At 45.3% G+C, this 22,173-nt stretch overlaps 1 pseudogene; it reads right to left on the bottom strand.

Annotated features, from left to right (window-relative positions):
• Positions 1-295: 295 nt before the first annotated feature.
• Positions 296-17,379, bottom strand: LOC139530931 (nuclear pore complex protein Nup205-like; annotated as a pseudogene).
• Positions 17,380-22,173: the final 4,794 nt, after the last annotated feature.

The following is a 22,173-nucleotide window of genomic DNA, read 5'->3' as shown; positions in this document are numbered from 1 at the left end:
GCAGGCCTTGTATCCTGCGTACCAGGGCCTGGATGAAGGTGGAATGGGAGCGGACCTGGCTGTTCAGTCCCTCCACCTCCTGCAGCTTCCTCTGTAGAGCCTGCCACCATGTCACTCTGCAGCTTCCTCTGTAGAGCCTGCCCCCATGTCACTCTGCAGCTTCCTCTGTAGAGCCTGCCCCCATGTCACTCTGCAGCTTCCTCTGTAGAGCCTGCCCCCATGTTACTCTGCGCTTCCTCTGTAGAGCCTGCCCCCATGTCACTCTGCAGCTTCCTCTGTAGAGCCTGCCCCCATGTCACTCTGCAGCTTCCTCTGTAGAGCCTGCCACCATGTCACTCTTCAGCTTCCTCTGTAGAGCCTGCCACCATGTCACTGCAGCTTCCTCTGTAGAGTCTGCCCCCATGTCACTCTGCGCTTCCTCTGTAGAGCCTGCCCCCATGTTACTCTGCGCTTCCTCTGTAGAGCCTGCCCCCATGTCACTCTGCAGCTTCCTCTGTAGAGCCTGCCCCCATGTCACTCTGCAGCTTCCTCTGTAGAGCCTGCCCCATGTCACTCTGCGCTTCCTCTGTAGAGCCTGCCCCCATGTCACTCTGCAGCTTCCTCTAGAGCCTCCCCAAATCCTGCCCCCCATGTCACTCTGCAGATGGAGACACAGGGGAGAGAGGAGTCAGTCTTACTGAAAACTAACTCACACATATACAACAATTAAACGGTTTGCCACTGAAGCTAACACAAATCCTACCCTTGTAAACTCATCCGTGCAGATTTTCAAAGAACTGTCTTTCTCCCCACTGTTAGTGTAATCTAAATCAAATCAAATGTATTTATATAGCCCTTCGTACATCAGCTGATATCTCAAAGTGCTGTACAGAAACCCAGCCTAAAACCCCAAACAGCAAGCAATGCAGGTGTAGAAGCACGGTGGCTAGGAAAAACTCCCTAGAAAGGCCAAAACCTAGGAAGAAACCTAGAGAGGAACCAGGCTATGAGGGGTGGCCAGTCCTCTTCTGGCTGTACCGGGTGGAGATTATAACAGAACATGGCCAAGATGTTCAAATGTTCATAAATGACCAGCATGGTCAAATAATAATAATCACAGTAGTTGTCGAGGGTGCAGCACCTCAGGAGTAAATGTCAGTTGGCTTTTCATAGCCGATCATTAAGAGTATCTCTACCGCTCCTGCGGTCTCTAGAGAGTTGAAAACAGCAGGTCTGGGACAGGTAGCACGTCCGGTGAACAGGTCAGGGTTCCATAGCCGCAGGCAGAACAGTTGAAACTGGAGCAGCAGCACGGCCAGGTGGACTGGGGACAGCAAGGAGTCATCATGTCAGGTCGTCCTGAGGCATGGTCCTAGGGCTCAGGTCCTCTGAGAGAGAGAAAGAAAGAGAGAATTAGAGAGAGCATACTTAAATTCACACAGGACACCGGATAAGACAGGAGAAGTACTCCAGATATAACAAACTGACCCTAGCCCCCCGACACATAAACTAATGCAGCATAAATACTAGAAGCTGAGACAGGAGGGGTCAGGAGACACTGTGGCCCCATCCGATGATACCCCCGGACAGGGCCAAACAGGAAGGATATAACCCCACCCACTTTGCCAAGGCACAGCCCCCACACCACTAGAGGGATAACTTCAACCACCAACTTACCATCCTGAGACAAGGCCGAGTATAGCCCACAAAGATCTCCGCCACGGCACAACCCAAGGGGGGGGGGGGGGGCAACCCAAACAGGAAGATCACGTCAGTGACTCAACCCACTCAAGTGACGCACCCCTCCTAGGGACGGCATGAAAGAGCACCAGTAAGCCAGTGACTCAGCCCCTGTAATAGGGTTAGAGGCAGAGAATCCCAGTGGAGAGAGGGGAACCGGCCAGGCAGAGACAGCAAGGGCGGTTCGTTGCTCCAGAGCCTTTCCGTTCACCTTCACACTCCTGGGCCAGACTACACTCAATCATAGGACCTACTGAAGAGATGAGTCTTCGATAAAGACTTAAAGGTTGAGACCGAGTCTGCGTCTCTCACATGGGTAGGCAGGCCATTCCATAAAAATGGAGATCTATAGGAGAAAGCCCTGCCTCCAGCTGTTTGCTTAGAAATTCTAGGGACAATTAGGAGGCCTGCGTCTTGTGACCGTAGCGTACGTGTAGGTATGTACGGCAGGACCAACTCGGAAAGATAGGTAGGAGCAAGCCCATGTAACGCTTTGTAGGTTAACAGTAAAACCTTGAAATCAGCCCTTGCCTTAACAGGAAGCCAGTGTAGGGAGGCTAGCACTGGAGTAATATGATAATTTTTTGGGGTTCTAGTCAGGATTCTAGCAGCCGTATTTAGCACTAACTGAAGTTTATTTATTGCTTTATCCGGGTAGCCGGAAGGTAGAGCATTGCAGTAGTCTAACCTAGAAGTAACAAAAGCATGGATTAATTTTTCTGCATCATTTTTGGACAGAAAATTTCTGATTTTTGCAATGTTACATAGATGGAAAAAAGCTGTCCTTGAAACAGTCTTGATATGTTCGTCAAAAGAGAGATCAGGGTCCAGAGTAACGCCGAGGTCCTTCACAGTTTTATTTGAGACGACTTTACAACCATCAAGATTAATTGTCAGATTTAACAGAAGATCTCTTTGTTTCTTGGGACCTAGAACAAGTCTCTTACCTGCTCTTGCTGGCTGACTGGCCAGACCCAGGGCACGTCCAAACGAGTCTGGGGAATTTGAGAAACACCACTAACATCACATTTCCTGCAGTCATCTGGAGTTGGATGATGCCCACTGAAACAGGGTCAGATTTTTCATTCCACTCATGATCAAGGTTAGGCTAGAGGGTAGCGTTATCGCATTCTAGATCTGTGATCTCCAGACAGGGTTAGCCTGGGGAGAGCCTCGCTGGCTCCAGGCATCAGGGAGTCCTTGGGATCGGTGGGGGTGCAGTACAACAGGTAGTACTCCAGGTGACGCCAAAGTACAAACAGGCAGGTCTCAATCACATCTGAGGTGTGGTTAGGTCAAGGTATTTCTCATTCTCACATGAACTAGCTACAGCTCAGGGCATGCCATCAATCATACATACCCAACAGCACATCATCATCCTACAACGATCCCTAAAATCAAAACCACCCTGAGATGAACCCTAAACCTTTATATCAGTCCCTTTACCTAACCCCTGCACAGAAGTCTGGTGTGACTTAGTGTGATTTCATCTGGTTTATTTTAATATGGTAGGATAAAGGAACAGAGGGCCAGCAGCTTGGCCCTGTTGTTGATAAGCTGGACCACAAGGCTCCTCTGGACCAAAGAGATTCTCTACTCCAGTACCAGACACGCACACAGCTACACACCAAACAGAGAGACAGGGATAGAGAGGAGGGTTAGGGCTGAGGCACTATCACCTTGTCAATAGGTTGAATGTGTGTTTCCTCTTTGAGCTCCTCAGGAGGTAGCTGCTCCAGGCACTGCAGCTTTCCCAGAGCTTGTCTGTGGCTATGGTGGAAGAGGTCTGCAGCGCTGTTCTTCAGTAGGAACAGCACCAGGCCCAGGCTGGGCACACGGGAGTACGGGCCCGAGGGCAGGTACCAGGTCTTGAGTCAGGGCAGGAGAGGGATTTAGTCATGCAGGCAGGGGAGATGAGAGGAGCATGTGAATTAACCCAAAGACTGATGGGTGTGTGAAATGTGTAAATAAAGGCTCTCCAACCCTGTTCCTGGAGAGCTACCCTCCTGTAGGTTTTAACTCCAGCCCTGTTCCTGGAGAGGTACCCTCCTGTAGGTTTTCACTCTAACCCTGTTCCTGGAGAGCTACCCTCAACCAGCAGCTCCACGGCTCCCTGGCCTGTCTTGGCCACCCGGGTCAACAGGGCCTAAAACATACAGAGCATTGGGTTAGATTCAGGGTACGTGTATGCTCCCGCACCATATGGCCAGATGTGCAGAGGGGGAGTGTACAATCCCACACCATCTACGCTCTCTTAGATGTAGAAGTATTTTAGCAGTAACGCCTGCGTTGTTTAGTGTGTGTGTGTATATATACACACAGTTGAAGTCGGAAGTTTACATACACCTTAGCCAAATACATTTAAACTCAGTTTTTCACAATTCCTGACATTTATCCTAGTACAAATTCCCTGTCTTAAGTCAATTAGGATCACCACTTTATTTTAAGAATGTGAAATGTCAGAATAATAGTAGAGAATGATTTATTTCAGCTTTTATTTCTTTCATCACATTCCCAGTGGGTCAGAAGTTTACATGCACTCAATTAGTATTAGTACTTGCCTTTAAATTGTTTAACTTAGGTCAAACGTCTTGTGTAGCCTTCCACAAGCTTCCCACAATAAGTTGGGTGAATTTTGGCCCATTCCTCCTGACAGAGCTTGTGTAACTGAGTCAGATTTATAGACCTTCTTGCTCTCATAAGCTTTTTCAGTTCTGCCCACAAATTTTCTATAGGCTTGAGGTCAGGGCTTTGTGATGGCCACTCCAATACCTTGACTTCGCTGTCCTTAAGCCATTTTGCCACAACTTTGGAAGCATGCTTGGGGTCATTGTCCATTTGGAAGACCCATTTGCGACCAAGCTTTGTCTTGAGACGTTGCTTCAATATATCCACATCATTTTCTGTCCTCATGATGCCATCTATTTTGGGAAGTGCACCAGTCCCTCCTGCAGCAAAGCACCCCCACAACATGATGCCGCCACCCCCGTGCTTCACGGTTGGGATGGTGTTCTTTGGCTTGCAAGCCTCTCCCTTTTTCCTCCAAACATAACAATGGTCATTATGGCCAAACAGTTCTATTTTTGTTTCATCAGACCAGAGGACATTTCTCCAAAAAGTACGATCTTCGTCCCCATGTGCAGTCTGTCTTTTTACTGTTGTTTTATTTCTTTACTTACCTATTGTTGACCTAATACATTTTTTGCACTATTGGTTAGAGCCTGTAAGTAAGCATTTCACTGTAAGGTCTACACCTGTTGTATTCGGAGCACGTGACAAATAAACTTTGATTTGAATCACAATTCCAGTGGGGCAGAAGTTTACATACACTAAGTTGACTGTGCCTTTAAACAGCTTGGAAAATTCGCGAAAATGATGTCATGGCTTTAGAAGCTTCTGATAGGCTAATTGACATCATTTGAGTCAATTGGAGGTGTACCTGTGGATGTATTTCAAGGTCTACCTTCAACTCAGTGCCTCTTTGCTTGACATCATGGGAAAATCAAAAGAAATCAGCCAATACCACAGAAAAAAAATGGTAGACCTCCACAAGTCTGGTTCATCCTTGGGAGCAATTTCCAAGCGCCTTAAGGTACCATGTTCATCTGTATAAACAATAGTACGCAAGTATAAACACCATGGGACCACGCAGCCGTCATACCGCTTAGGAAGGAGACGCGTTCTGTCTCCTAGAGATGAACATACTTTGGTTCGAAAAGTGCAAATCAATCCCAGAACAAGAGCAAAGGACCTTGTGAAGATGCTGGAGGAAACAGGTACAAAAGTATCTATATCAACAGTAAAACGAGTCCTATATCGACATAACCTGAAAGGCTGCTCAGCAAGGAAGAAGCCACTGCTCCAAAACCACCATAAAAAAGCCAGACTATGGTTTGCAACTGCACATGGGGACAAAGATCATACTTTTTGAGGAAATGTCCTATGGTCTGATGAAACAAAAATAGAACTGTTTGGCCATAATGACCATTGTTATGTTTGGAGGAAAAAGGGAGATGTTTGCAAGCCGAAGAACACCATCCCAACCGTGAAGCACGGGGGTGGCAGCATCATGTTGTGGGGGTGCTTTGCTGCAGGAGGGACGTGCACTTCACAAAATAGATGGCTTCATGAGGACGGAAAATTATGTGGATATATTGAAGCAACATCTCAATACATCAGTCAGGAAGTTTGGTCACAAATGGGTCTTCCAAACTGACAATGACCCCAAGCATGCTTCCAAAGTTGTGGCAAAATGGCTTAAAGAAAACAAAGTCAAGGTATTGGAGTGGCCATCACAAAGCCCTAACCTCAATCCTATAGAAAATTTGTGACCAGAACTGAAAAAGCGTGTGCGAGCAAGGAGGCCTACAAACTTGACTCAGTTACATCAGCTCTGTCAGGAGGAATGGGCCAGAATTCACCCAACTTATTGTGGGAAGCTTGTGGAAGGCTACCTGAAATGTTTGACCCAAGTTAAACAATTGAAAGGCAATGCTACCAAATACTAATTGAGTGTATGTAAACTTCTGACCCACTGGGAATGTGATGAAAGAAATAAAAGCTGAAATAAATCATTCTCTCTACTATTATTCTGACATTTCACATTCTTAAAATAAAGTGGTGATCCTAACTGACCTAAGACAGGGACTTTTTACTAGGATTAAATGTCAAGAATTGTGAAAAACTGAGTTTAAATTTGGCTAAGGTGCATGTAAACTTCTGACTTCAACTGTATGTGTGTGAGATCCCTCCCTCACCATCTTGCTTTCATAGATTTAGAGCAGTTTGAGCAGAGGGGGCTGGGGACTGAGCAGGGTCTGCAGGGCTGCATCGTCCTGTCTCAGGCTCTCCACCAGCACACGCAGGTAACCACCGTTACACACAAACAGCAGCCACTGGCTCTGGCAGTCTATGGACAGGATCCGGTCCAGCATGGACAGGGCTAGCATCTAACAGAGAGAGAAAGGATGTTAGTACATTGGGGTAGCTGAGTTCAACATATTTTCATATCGCATTGATAGCATGCGTGTGTCAACACAGACAGAAAGAGATGGAGGGATATGGTCAGACAGAAACAAGAAGAGACTGTCAGCAAGTTAAAGGATTGTGAGAGACGAGACATATAGACAGACTGGTCTGAAAGCTACACTGGGTTGTAGGTGAGCTGTTGTGTGTATCTGCTGTGTTCCTACCCTGCAGATCTCGTGGCCGTCACAGGCGTCGCTACACACCACCTCCATGACGGTGGTGCCGTAGCGCTCAATAATGGTCAGGTTCTCCCTCTGCAGCTTGGAGAAACCATCCTCAGGAGCAGTCAGACGCTCCCACATAGACTTCCCCGCTGGACAGAGGGAGGGAGAGAAAGACGTGAAAAAGATAAGAGGTTAGCGTTTGCAAACAATGACCGGAACAAATGCACACTACTACAGAGGGTCCCAAAATGGATGATTCTCCAAGTGTTCTGCGTCTGCCCAGCAATACTGTAGCTCAACTGTACCTTGCTGTAGTGTATCTGGCTCCTCATGTTTCTGAGCGATCTTTAGGTAGTAGAGCAGAGACCCATACAGGTGCACGCAGATGCTGGAATCCACCACCAGTACAGAGGATGAAGTCTAGCAGCTTCCTCAGGATCAGGTGCAGAGCAGAGTTGGTGATGGAGGCAAAGCCCGACGACGAACCTCCCTCCAGCCCCGCCCCCTGCTGCTGCTCTGACAGCACCGATTGGCTGAGGTGGGCTGTGAGGGCGAACACTGTCCCGGCTACGATGGGCATGAGCTCCCCGGCTGCGTCCTCTGACAACACCTGGGGAGAGACAGGAGAACAACTGGTTACCCAACCCTAAAAACATTGACTGACTGCATACATTTTTATAAAGTTACCACACACACACCTTGTCGTGCAGGTCCAGCAGCAGGTCTCTGATGATGAGCGGTCTCTCGTCAGCAGGGATGAATGAGGACGACAGGGCAGGCGGTAAGCAGGGTCTCCACCAAGCCTCTCCACGACTGCAGCGTGTGATGCTTGGCACTCAGGCTCCGACGTACACAGTTCCGCTATACCACCTGCTGCAGGATGGAGTTCACCTCCTGGGAAGCACACACACACACACACCAGGGGTGTATTCCATTCCACGGTCCAAACGTTGCAGACATGATTGCCAATTTTACGCGACAGAATATCATTTGTTTTACAAAACCCTTTTCTATAACATTTCACCCGTCTGAGGGCATTGACCTCTGCTACTAGGACTCTACTAGGACTCTATGGAGCAACTGTGGAGATAACGACAACTTCGTCATAAAACTTTACATTGATTCTAGATAAAACACAGAAGACCACTGACATAGTAGAAAATGCTTGAAAACAAGGTTGAGTTAAATATGCAAACTGGAAGCCAGGTCCACCTTGACGTCGCAGACCGTGTGTCTGTGCTAATTGACGTGCTTGCAGTTGGCGATGACCTGCTCGATTTGAATGCGCTCAAAGAAGTCCAGGCATGTCCTGGCTGAAGTGGATGGCGTCCAGCACACCGAGGAGCTTCCTGCACACTGATGATGTGGGACAGGGTATGAGTACATGAGAAAACTAAATGGTACGGTACAATCAGTTAAACGCCACAAGCTCTTAGCTTTTGGAACTGCTAATACAGAGGCTCTGTAGCCCTCAAACTCAACTCTGGACCTTGAAGCCAGTTCCACTGCATTTTTTCATTATTCCCCTCTAAAATCAGAGACTGATTTATACCTGGGACCCCAGGTGTGTGCATTGCAAAAAGTTTTGCCCAGGGCCAGTCCTGGCTGTTCTGCCGCCCTAGGCAAGACAATAATAGAATAGTCCCAGTAAGCAAAATGACGTTGAAAAGACATCTTAAATACGTATTTTCCAGATGTTGAAGTTCAATTTAGGATCTGAATGAAAAGTGAAGAGACGCCTTTTCGGCCACCAGGCTGTGTCATTACCAGCCGTGACCGGGAGTCCCATAGGGCGGCGCACAATTGGCCCAGCATCGTCCGGGTTAGGGGAGGGTTTGGCCAGTGGGGCTTTACTTGGCTCATCGCGCTCTTGTGACTCCTTGTGGCGGGCTGGGCGCCTGCAGGCTGACTTCGGTCGTCAGTTGAACGGTGTGTCCTCCGACACATTGGTGCAACTGCCTTCCGGGTTAAGCGAGCAGGTGTTAAGAAGCGCGGTTAGGCGGGTCATGTTTCTGAGGACGCATGACTTGACCCTAGCCCCTCCCGAGCCTGTTGGTGAGTTACAGCGATAAGAAAAGTTAGTAATCACAAAATTGGGGTCGAAAAAGGGGGTAAAATGTTTTTAAGAAAATACGTCTTTTCCGATTATTGAAATTAAGTTCATTTTTCCTGTTCTGAATGAAAGTTTCAAATATGTATTTTATGTACGGTGAAATCAGGTTAATTTTCGGTTCTGAATGAAAGTTGAAAAGACTTCATTTATATGTTTGGACTAAATCAAGGCCGGTATCGACTGGACAAAATCTGAACCAAACATAGACGTCTAGGATTGGTTCAGATTTGGTCCGGACCGGACTAAAAACCAACGTCTGTAGACATGGAAATTAAGGCCGGTCCAGACTACACCATCAGCGTTGGTCCATGCTTACTGATGTGTAACCTAGTGTCACCTAAAGTTACATTTTATGAATGCCCATCTATGTGGTAGACCTACCATTTGTAAAACACAAAAAAAAGATGGTAGGTCCGGAAAGAACCAAAAATAAGACGTCAGCGTCAGTCTGTGCTTACTGGGGTGTAGCCTACCATGTCGTCCCGCAATGGAATTTTATGAATGCCCATACATGTGGTAGGCCCACCATTTGTAAAACAGACCTTTGCAGGCCAGAGTCCTGTGACTAATCAATTTGGTAATTTAAGCTCTGAATATCAGCCAATCAACATTGTCAGGAGTTATCCTGAACCTATTTGCAATGGGAATCATAAGTATTATATTTTTTGCCATGATCAGATTGTCAATATTTTACAGCTACAAACTTGAAACTGCTAATCATGACAATTTACCGCATGGGGTGAAACTCCTGGACAGCAGTTGTGAGTAGCCTGATGTCCATTCCATATTGTCCATTTTACTTTTACCTGTCTTGTTTTTAGGATATGTCAGCGCATTTTTTATTTGATTGGGAGCCATTTAGGTTTGGCTATTGGAGCCGAGAAACCTGCATGATGTAAAATATAATACTTCTGATTTCCCCTGTTTTTGCTACTGTGAATGCCCTAATGAATACAACCCAGCATGTAAGAGAAGGAGCAGCTGGTGCGGACCTGCAGGTTGGTGGAGGAGATGGGCTTCTTGACCTCGTAGCCCAGCAGGTAGAGGGCCAGGTTGGGGGCCTTTAGCTCCAGGGAAGTGTTCAGAACGTTCAGGATCTGGGTCTCGTGGCGATCCTCGCCTCCTTCTTAGCCAGCTGAAAGTCTGGCGGGCAGCGAATGAAAGGAGTGTTGGTGAGTTGGAGTGACTAAACGGGCAGGTTTGAGTCCGTGACTAAACGGGCAGGTTTGAGTCAGTGACTAAATGGGCAGATTGGACATCCACACTCAGTTAAGATAGACATGGTTGATGTTGATAGAATGAGAGTGTGACTTACCGTCTCCTTTCTCCAAGCCCTCAGCCCCCTCGCTGTCCAGACACTCCACAAAGCCAGCCATTAGCTTGTCACTCACAGCCTGGTCATGTGTGAAGTCACCCATCAGCCGGTTGTGGATGTTGGGGTAGCGGGCGATGCGTCAGAGGATTTTAGCGCTCTGGAAGGCCGCATCCGGATTGGTGCTGATGTGATACAGGTACCTGCCAGGGACAAACACAACCAGGGAATAGGAAGTTGAGGTTTAGGAGGTGTATGGCCTGAATTTAAGCTATGGGCCTAAGACAAAGAATTGGGCTTTGGGCTTGAGAGGGAATTTTACTGTATTGTGTTAATTTGACAGAGACAACGTACTTCAATGCAAGTCAGCATTTCGGAGTAAGTCCCAGATTTAGCTAAAAGTCTCTTTCTAATGTGTAGTCCCTGGTCAGGTGAGGCCGAGGTGAGTGTTCCAGTACCTGGCAATGTTGACGATGTGGTCAGCCCGGCGGCTCTGGGCACTGACCCCCTGCAGGAGCTGCTCCAGGGAGGAGACAATGAGGGAGGCCTGGCTCTCTCTCAGCAGGTCCATGAACACCACTTCCTTATGCAGGGCCAGGTCCAGCAAACACAGGCAGTGCAGCACTGCAGACACCAACTGCTTCTTACCTGCAAGTCAAACAGGAATAGAACCAAGAGGGATGAGTGGATGTAAAGAAATGTCATCTTGAGATACCGGAAATGTGAGCCATCCAATTACCCGACCTAAGAAGATACAAAAGATTTGATCAACTCTCAACTCAAATCCAACTCTGGTGAATGCTCCCCTCCTCACACAATGCTAACAGCGAAGCAAACAGGGCACAAACAAGCTTTCGCAATGAAAGACACCACTGCAGACAAAGCAGTTAACTATAGCAGGTGTGTGTGTGTGTACTGACCAGGGAAGGGGTGTAGGTGTCTAGCTGACGCACACCCTCCTCCAGCAGGCTGAGGCAGAGTCAGGATGTGTGAGTCGTTGAGCAGGTGGAACATGAGGCTGTGGCCGGGGAGCTTGTGGGCCGGTACCTGCTCCCCTTGCAGCTCCACCGTCTCCTGGATAAAGTCAGACACCTGGGGCTCGTAGTCCTGCAGTAGCTTGTGGAACACCTCCAGAACAGCATCCGCTACCTCCCATTGGTAAAGGGCAAGGGTGGTGGAGAGGGAACAGAAGAGAGGGGGTGGGGAGTGAAACAAAACTGAAATAGGCAGTAGTAGCTAAACACATTACTATGGCATCAGAGCAAGTACTGACATGGGTTGCAGTGAATTTCACTAGCTAAGTGTGATCAACAACAGAAACCAGTCTTATCCAGTTCCAATCTAATATCACCAAATAGGGACTTCAACTATGGAGCGAGACCCCCATACTTTCTCAGCAGCACGACGATAGGCTCTGGTGGGGAAGGGAAGGAAAACGGCGTCACGCAGGAAGGTCAGGTAGGGCTGGAATCCTGGCGCACGGAGCCCCTCCCCCAGGTTGACGGGCAGGACGCTCTCGACCAATGTGCTGATGAGCTGACAGAAGGCTCTGGTCAGAGGATATTCCTCGCAGCTCGATTCAATCTCATTCAGCTCCACCTGAGTGGCAAGGAGGATTACATACAGATACAGGTGTACAAGCACAGAACGTACGCGACATCCCACACACACACCGTATGCAGGAAAAATCTCACCTCAATTCCAGCAGCTTGTTTCTGTCCTGGGGCACACACTGTCTGAAGAATCTGGAACAAATAACAACATGAGCTTCGGCACACAGTAAGAGTTTAGTATGTCAGACAGGGTTCTGACTGGAGCCCACCAACACTTAAGCAGAACCATCTATACTTTTGTGTCACAGCTTTTGTTTGTTTTAAACCATCTTCCTGACCTACCTGAGTGTACTCCAGTGACTGCCAGAGGGAGTCAGCAATCTCCGGGGACTTCCCAAAGGCAGCAAGGCACATTAGGAGCTCTCCCTTGAGGACAGGCTGCACACTGCACTGTAGCAGCCCCAGCATCACCACAGCAGGGGTCCACTGGGGGTGCTCACACAAGGCCAGGCGGGCATTCTCACTCTAAAACACACACACACACACACAGTGTCAAATGAGAAACATCAGATCACCTTGGCAAACGCAGATCCATCACTGCTTTTGACTGTGTGAACCAATTTTTGTTTTAAAAACATGCTTTATGTGCTCATTGTCAGTCCAGACCAGTCTTCCGCAAAACCAATTCCTACCCAGGTGATGGAACAGAGCAGCTGCAGGAAAGAGGTCAGGCCGTCCAGCTCCCTCTGTGTGATGCCCCTTATTGGCGGGATGTGGTAGTGCGTGACATCTGTATTCGGCAGGTCTCAGCGCAGGTTCTCATGGTACAGCATGAGGGAGTGGAAGAAGTGCTCCAAGAACACTGGGCTGCTTGTCACCTGCATGTTCTGTCCTAAGCAAACAACACACAAATACTGTCAGCGATTGGATCTGATAATTATAGCATTTAAGGAAGTCCAATGTATTATCTGATGTCCTTAAATCAGTGAATGAATGCTGCATTTATCTTTAGCTAGAGAACAAGAGAGGACCTTGTACTGAGCCCTGGAGAACACCATTAGTGAGAACATGAGAAAATTCCTTTGTATATTTACAGATTCCTACAGGGCCTTGCAGGTGAGAGTATGTATAGTAACCGTCCGTGTGAGGACCCGTTGGTCTTTAGCAGGCTGACGTAGTAGTGGGTACACTGGCGGCCGTTAGCCAGGCCCTTCAGCATGTGTAGGTATGAGATGTACAGGGTGGGGGCCAGAAGGTCCCCCATCTGACGTACAAACTTAGACAGCACCACCTGTGGCACAGCACACAAGCAGTTACAAAATGTCCTATTGGAGGATAAATTATCATGTTAGAGCTGGGCGATAGAGACAAAAATCTATATTGCAATAAATTGATAGCAATAAATCTGGCCTTTGTAAAATGGTATAGAATCAGCTTGATCCCCTCTGTCAAAGAAGCTTGGACCTTCTTTTTTTGATATTTTCAGTGGTATTTTTAACAAACACGCCCCCATAAAGACAATGAGAATTAAAAACAGGTTCAGCCCCTGGTTGGACCGTGATCTTGCAGTTACTCCACCTCAAGAATTGCATTCGGCGAAAGGCTCGGCACACGCATACTCAGGCTGACCGGCTATCGTTCAGGCAAATGAAAAATAAGTGCACTCGGGCTATCCGGAAGGCCAAAGTTAGTTACTTTAAGGAGCAGTTCTCTCTCTGTGGGTCTAACCCCAAGAAGTTCTGGAAAGACCTGGAGAATAAGCCCTCCTCCTCACAGCTGCCCATGTCCCTTAAAGTTGATGATGTGGTTGTTGCTGACAAGACGCACATGGCTGAGCTCTTTAATCACTTCATTAAGTCAGGATTCCTATTTGACTCAGCCATGCCTCCTTGCCAGTCTAACATTTCCTCATCTCCCATCGCTTCTAATGTGACTATTCTAAGCAATATTGTGCTGCTATTTTTTTTTACTTGGCCAAAGCTTTTGATACGGTAGACCATTCCATTCTTGTGGGCAGGCTAAGGAGTATTGGTGTCTCTAAGGGGTCTTTGGCCTGGTTTGCTAACTACCTCTCTCAAAAGGTGCAGTGTATAAAGTCAGAAAATCTGCTGTCTTAGCCACTGCCTGTCACCAAGGGAGTGCCCCAAGGCTCGATCCTAGGCTCCACGCACTCCTCAATTTACATCAACAACATAGCTCAGGCAGTAGGAAGCTATCTCATCCATTTATATGCAGATGATAGTATGGCTGGGCGGTATTCCGTATTTTATGATATACCGGTATTGATGCAGGGACTGGTTTGGGTTTTCACTTTACCTTCTATACCGGTATTTGAATGTTTGGTTTGTTAAATGTGATACGCCATGTGTAATGTCAATTTTGAAAGTTTACTTGAGTCATCTCCCTCCGCTCTTTCTCTCCGTGCCACTTTCCACACAAACCTAGCCACGCCCCCTGTCACTCAAGGAGCGCATTTGATGTTCCTCAACCAGGAGACACTTGCGTTCAGTCTACATGGTCAATTCAGCACATGCAACAATGTTGATGACAACAATGCTGTTTTCACTTTGCTTCTTAATATAAATCCACTAGAGTTCTAAAATGACACTATTAGTTTGTGTTTCTTACATCAGCAAACTGCTAGTTTTTCTTTATAGCAAGTTGCCCTAAATCTTGTGTGATGCTAATTGTTAGCCGCTAATGCTAATAGCTAGTGTCACGAGAATTTCTATCCCAATGTTCGAACTGAACTATTTTATATCTCTGTCTAATTCCTGAAGGTTGTGAATCTTCAGAGCAAATATTTTTATACACACACACAAACAAGTTCAAATCTTAAGTTACGCCTTGCTCAGACAGTTACTTTTCCACTACACACATACATTGTTTATCATATTCTGCAACATGTTTCATAATTTTCTGCAAGCCTAACAATTTCTCCCCTCCACGGGTGGGGACAGAATGTCCTGTTATTGGTTTCACAGTAGCACAACTTGTCTGTCGATAGCTCCTCTTATCCTTTGTTTCACACTTGCACCCTGCTTACATAGCTAAACAGAAACAAAATGTCCTGTTTCTGACTAAAACTACACACATCATCAGATTATAGTTTTATGATTCTAATACATTTCACACAATTATATGGTTTCAGGGTGGAATACTTTAGTCATTATCTTAAACATACAAATTCTTCTATCAATCCACCCTTTGACTAAATATTATATCTTGATACAACATTTGTTTATTAAGAAAATGCACATCCTCACACCCATAAATGTATGTACAACGTCTATTTCACCTCACCTGGGTATAGTTCTATTTCTACTTCCAGTTATAACTCTTCCTTTTGAGATTTTCACTATAACCTTCACACGTTAGAACTAAGAAAAGCTTTAACTAATTGTGGGTCATCAGGGTCGAATTGGTCATCATCGTCCACCATTCCAGTAGGCATGTAGCGTTCATCCCACTGGTCTGAGTCAGGTATGGGCCCATACCTCACCATCTGCTGTGTCACAACATTCTCCAACGCCTTTCTCACCAACCCTCAGACACAGGGAATAAGACAACAACCACATAATACGAGGATACCCATACATGCAATAGCAGCCCCCAAAATGGTAGCTACTATAGTTTTCCATTTACCAAACATTTCATCAAACCACCCAGTCACAGATGTATAATTGGTCAGAGATCCCCTTCACCGCATCTCTAGTCTGATTCACAAAACGTTGTTGATTATAATATATATAATTGATCCAGTCCACATTTTTATTTATCGTTACCCAACAGAAGAATGTAGTGGTAAAGCCTTCACCAATTTGATTCATAGCCTTGTATTCATCTGGAACTCCCCTAGGAATGCCAATAGCGTCTATCCAAACCGGGCTACTCCCATACTCCCTCCCAAGACTCCTCTTTTTCCTAGTTGAGCTTCCCACAACTGGCCTCTGATGACTAATTCTAACTGTTTGCACCAATAATACTGAGGCGCAAGTACCTAACCACCCTTTTGGTAGTGGCTGTCGTATGCGTCCTTTGCTGGTACAAGCCCACCATACATCAGTTATAGGTGCTATGAGGTTAAGAATGTTCTCCTGTGCTTCCAAACCTAAGTCAGTCATATTAACTATCGCCTTACAGCCATTAAAATTCGCTAAGTTCTTGGTGCCATTCTTGTGTCTATAACACTGGTACTCACCAGGAGTTAAAGGTGAGTACCAGGAGTCCTGAGATAATCACAGTAGTTGTCGAGGGTGCAGCAAGTCAGCACCTCAGGAGTCCTGAGGTGCTGACTTGCTGCACCATCAACAACTACTGTGATTATTATTATTTGACCATGCTGGTAATTTATGAACATTTGAACATCTTGGCCATGTTCTGTTATAATCTCCACCCGGGACAGCCAGAAGAGGACTGGCCATCCCTCATAGCCTGGTTCCTCTCTAGGTTTCTTCCTAGGTTTTGGCCTTTCTAGGGAGTTTTTCCTAGCCACCGTGCTTCTACACCTGCATTGCTTGCTGTTTGGGGTTTTAGGCTGGGTTTCTGTACAGCACTTTGAGATATCAGCTGATGTACGAAGGGCTATATAAATACATTTGATTTGATTTAAAGTGAACCCAATCCCTGTGAACCCAAACCCAATCCCTGATTTAAAGTGAACCCAAACCCAATCCCTGATTGGCCAACCCAATCCCTGTCTGCTTTCCTAGGGAATTGTTTAATGTTTACCTTAAATCCTACATCTTGACCTTCTTTGACTCCTATTCTGTAAGTCACTTGTCCTTGATGGTCAGTGTGTTAAATAGTTTGTCTTTTACTTCTTATCAATGACAACGGCGTCGTATACTTAGTACCGGAAGGTGGTGGATCTAGATGTGTCAGAAAGATTACAAAGACTATAATGCAGCTCAGAGTCCCTAATATTCCCAAAAACCGCCAACTCTCTCCTGCCCTTAGTTGGTCTGGTAGTTACCACCCCATACTCACACCTCTAGGAGCACACACAGTGATGATAGGTCAGGCTAGGAAATCTTAATTAAGGAGGTAACTCCCGGACCCTATTGGTACTCGGTTCTGCTCCCTAACTCTGTGTGTGTTCAGCAGTGTTTGTATGTGGTCCTACCTTTTTGCAGTGGGTAACGTGGACCCAAGTGGCTCTCTCCGCTATTCTAATGGCAAAGGCGGTCACCAACAAAACGTGGTATGGGCCTTCCCAACGGGGCCGCTTCCTGTCTTTTCTCCTCAAGGTTGAATCCACACCCAGTCTCCCGGTTGGATCGAGGGAATCACCTTCTTCTGTAACTCACCTTTAGGACACAAAAGCTTTGACATACGGGTGTGGTTAACAAACAACCTTCTCATGTGTTCTCTGGGAGAGGGTGGGGCTTTACAGGAGTGCTGGTCGTCCTGAGCTGTCTGATTGTGGGAGCCATATTCCTGATACACCATGGGCCCCCCGAGAAGGCTAAAGAGGGTAACCTGACCCATAGTTTAGACGATGAGGATTTTGTATTAACCAAGCATGTGGGATCACTTAATCTGGATAAGCAGGGAAGAAATTGAGATATTTGTAGAACCAGGATAATTGAGCCAAAATGTTTGGTTTTAACACCTGTGTATAGGAGGGTGCCAGTGTACCTGTGTAATGGAGGAGGGGTTATCCATACAGTGTAGGGGATACTTCAAAAGTAGATAGAATGTCCATCTTATGGGACGGGGCTGGTAGTACGCAACAACCATGTAAAGGTGATGAAATCCTACTAACCATCAAATCTATTAAGCTCTCCGATACAGGTACCTATACCCTGGGATTGGAAAGAAACGGGGCTGATACGATGGGAATGTTCACCATAACCGTGCTGTCAAAACCGCCACCAGCTCCAACCGGACAGGGACAGTCGAACGGCTCCACCACTCCAGGTCCAACTCTAAATCCACCAACTAAAATATTGAACCCAGTACAGGTAATTAATGTTAAAGATATTACGGACAGTGATCAATTAGGCACTGAAACAGGATATGAAGGAAGGGAAAATATGTGGCTGGCATACATGCGATATACATCTAAAACACTTAACAGAAAGGACTGTGTCATCTGTGGTCATGCTAGGCCTGTTCTGGCAACACACCCATTTGCTTTAGGTGACGGTGAGGGGTGGATGTGTATATTGGAGGGATTTTACCATGTTAAACCAAATTCAACTCTGTGTAAATCTTTGAGTCTTGTGTTCCCAGAAGTTCCTCCCCGGAAAGCCCCGTGGGGTGTTAAGGCATATGGGGGAAACTACAGCTGCATCATGGGTACAGGTAGGGGTATAGACTATGGGCGGTTGCCTGAAGCTGATTGGATCAGTAATGTAACCATTAATGCTACCTGGCCGGTAGAAGGGCTGAATCAAACTAGAGGCGTTGCTGACGTATGGTGGATATGTGGACCAAACAGGCGCTTAACACCTATTCTTAGAGGTGACTGGCAGTGTACGTGTGCCTTAGCCAGTCTGATAATACCATTAACCATTATTGAAGTTACAGCTAACCAACTTCTAGGATCCACACAGGGGGGGCATGCACGTGACCCATCCATGAACAATTGGAGGCTACCTCTAGAACTGCCAGGCAAAATAGACTAGCCCTAGATATGATCCTAGCCAGTCAAGGTGGGGTTTGCAAAATGTTTGGAGAACAATGTTGTACATTTATCCCTAACAATACTAGCCCTGATGGGAGCATTTCGAAAAAGCTTTAAGTGGTCTAGATAAACTATCAGTGGAAATGAAAGGCTTGGCTGGAGTGGAGGATAGTGGACTGTTCTCTTGGTTGGGTGAGTGGTTTGGTAAGTACACTGCAATGGTGGTTACTGGATTTCTGACCCTAATTGTTGTCTTTCTTATGTTAATGTGCTGTGCTGCTTGTATTATCCCGTTTGAGGAAATCTTTTACAGATGTTGCGCACGCTGCGGGTATGATGCCATTGCTTGCTCCCGGGGGGATGCTGAGACTGCCTTGGCAGAGGATGATCCATGGTTTGCTGTGAAAAAATAAAAAATAAATTCCTTATTTTTAGTTTAATTCATTACTTTTTGTTTCACAATATATCCTTGTAATATTTTACCCTGTATGTTGTCCTACCTTATGTCAAGGTTTAAAGTTCCTGGGTGGCTGGTAGCCAACCTAGTATCTGTTAGGCGTAGCAGGGTGGACTAGATGGTTTTTATTCTTTATACAATTACACACAATAAAGGTGTGTTTCTTTTAATCTTTGTATTCTGAGTATGACACCCTTGTGGGTGTCAAATGGGGGAGTCGAAAAGCAGTCGAAAAGCATATATAATTTGTTGATTTTTGTTTTTCTGTAAAAATAATTTGTAGATTTTTTCTGTTTTTTATAATTTGTTGATTTTTGTTTTTCTGTAAAAATAATTTGTTGATTTTTTCTGTTTTTCTGTTAATTTTTAAAATTTTTATTAATAATAAACTTTTTATTATTTTCATGAAATGCTATCAACATATTACTATGTTGTGACCGCTGAAATAAAGGATAATGAGTGACACCCTAGGGGGTGTCAAAAGGGGGACTCAAAAAGCGTTCATATATTTAATTAATGAACTGTTGTTCTCCTTTGAAATGAGGGTTTCAAGTTCCTAGGTGGCTGGTAGCCAATCTAGTACATAGTGGGACCGAATGAAGGACATGTAGGTATTTTAAACTTTGTTGCTTTTATATGATTCATTGATGAATTTTTATTCACACCCTAGGGTAGAGGATTGAAAATATGCTTGGCCTATCATGGGGGTGTCTGTGTGTGCTGGAAGTAACATTTTGCACCAGATAGTGTGACTAGCTGAGAGGCTGTGGTTAACCTTGAGCGGGAACAGTATGTTTTCTATGCAGGTGTAAATAGCTCAACAATGTTGCAGAACTGTCTGTGTTAAATGAGGACACGAAAAACGGGAAGCGGGAAGCTGCCGCTGGCTGATCCTGCCCTGGCTTACTTTTTGTTTTTAAACAATTAACCTGAATTAGGGCCAGACTAGTTACCATATTTTCTCACATTGCCATTGACAGTTTTTTCTATTGTCTCTTTTTGGTCCATTTAGAATGTTTTTTGTATACAATCTACATTAACAATGTATGGTTAAAAATATTCATGTTTTACTGTGACTTGTTGTAGGCTCCTAAGTGGACCATAAGGTTAAAAACCAATCCAAATTAAGAAAACTAAACTAAAAAAATAAAATAAAATACGAAGTAACTCTGCCAGAGTGTCTCTTTTGCCGGTCCCAAGCCCGGATAAAGGAGGAGGGTTGGAATTGTGACATAAAAAAAAACAAGAATCGACAGAATAAAGTTCATTTGTAGTTGTAAACATATTTAGGGTGTTTCGTCCATCGCAACTACATGCACATGGCCAATTATGCAAATTAGGCGATGACGTCATTTAGCGACTTTTAGGACAGCCAATAGCTACTTTCCTTACTGAGGAGTTGTCAACACTGCTGAGCTGCAGGTCCAGGAGTTGGACGCTCCTGCGGCCCACACTGACTGGCTCCTGATAGGGGTAAAGTAAGTCAGTCAGTGTTATGTGTGTAGCCATTACAATGTGTTCTGAGCATATCATATTGGCAAATTGTAGAGATTACGAGCAAGCTAACTAACTGGAGTTTAATAAGCATTTCCCATTTTGTTTTCCTAACGAACGTTAGTTAGCACATGATACTTTCACATTCGTTAACTGGGGAACGACCTCTTGAAGCTAACAGCACCATTTAACAAATAATACATTATTGAACTGGTAGGAGGTTTGCGGCATATTAATCAATATGTGGAGCTGGAGATTTATATTTCCCTCACTAACTTTAAACATCAGCTATCCCGAGCAGCTAACCGATCGCTGCAGCTGTCCATAGCCCATCTGTAAATAGCCCATCGAATCTACCTACCTCATCCCCATATTGTTTTTATTTACTTTTCTGCTCTTTTGCACCCCAGTATTTCTACTTGCACATCTTCCACTCCAGTGTTAATTTGCTAAATTGCAATTACTTGCTACTATGGCCTATTTATTGCCTTACCTCCTCACGCCATTTGCACACGCTGTACTGTATATAGACTTGCTTTTTTTCTATTGTGTTATTGACTGTACGCTTGTTTATTCCATGTGTAACTCTGTGTTGTTGTTTGTGTTGCACTGCTTTGCTTTATCTTGGCCAGGTCGCAGTTGTAAATGAGAACTTGTTCTCAACTAGCCTAACGTAAACTCACCACATTCCGTACAAATGTGCGCAACCGCAGCATTCAAACGAGGCTACAGAAGAAAACTAATGGGACTGAGTTGACTTCAAAATCGGGGGTGTGAACTAGGTTTCTATTCAAGCATTGATCGACATGGTAATGGCTCTATAGTATTGGAGAAAAGTTGAAAAAACGGACCCTCCGTTACATCGTGACGTGTCATGTCGTAACGTACAGCACGCATAAAGCAACTATTTATGTCTTACAATCTCTCTCCACCAGGTGTAGCACTTCTCTCATCAATTAAAAACAAGAAATGGACAGTGACGGGGTAAGGGGGGATACCTAGTCATTTTTTGCGTCATCATTGCATGCGATCATCATTCTCAAAGCCGCTGTTTTCTTCTAAGATCACTTTAGCACCGCCCTAAAAACTCGATTCAAATTCGACACAAACCTTCAAAAAGGTATGTAATGACACATTATATAAACTCTTTATAGTGTTTTATTTACATTTTAGAGGCGATAAGGTGATAAGTTGGACAGATCGAGTGAAAAAAAGCTATTTTCCCACACAACCTCTCTCCTTCTCACTATCACGCATTAGTTTCGTTTACCCACCCGCCATTTTTAAAAAGACCCGACAGGGCTCATTGCCTGCTTGAATTATGCAGAAACGGGCAGCGTTTAGGTCATGTAATTGATAATGTTGGAAAGGGGAGAAATTGTGCTTCACAATGATATTGACATTACAGTTGATCTGGAAGTATTACTTTTTGGGGCGCTAAAATAAGGGCAATTGTACGGACCAAGGCGATGTACGAGTTTACGTTACCTGGTTAAATAAAGGTAAAATAAATAAAAACGTACCCACGCGTGTTATTATAGCGATTGGCTAACATTAGCTAGCGTTCCTCCTGTCTGAACTTGACACAGTGTTATATATAATTAAAGTGCTCTTGTAAAGAAATATGGATTGTGTTGTAAATAGCCATAACCAACCTCTCACTGCTCTATTATTTGAAATGAAAATTCTGATAGTGTCGATA

The sequence above is a fragment of the Salvelinus alpinus genome, chromosome 9 (assembly GCF_045679555.1).
Source record: "Salvelinus alpinus chromosome 9, SLU_Salpinus.1, whole genome shotgun sequence".
NCBI classification, from domain to species: domain Eukaryota; kingdom Metazoa; phylum Chordata; class Actinopteri; order Salmoniformes; family Salmonidae; genus Salvelinus; species Salvelinus alpinus.
This window is presented reverse-complemented; position numbering and strand designations above follow the sequence as displayed.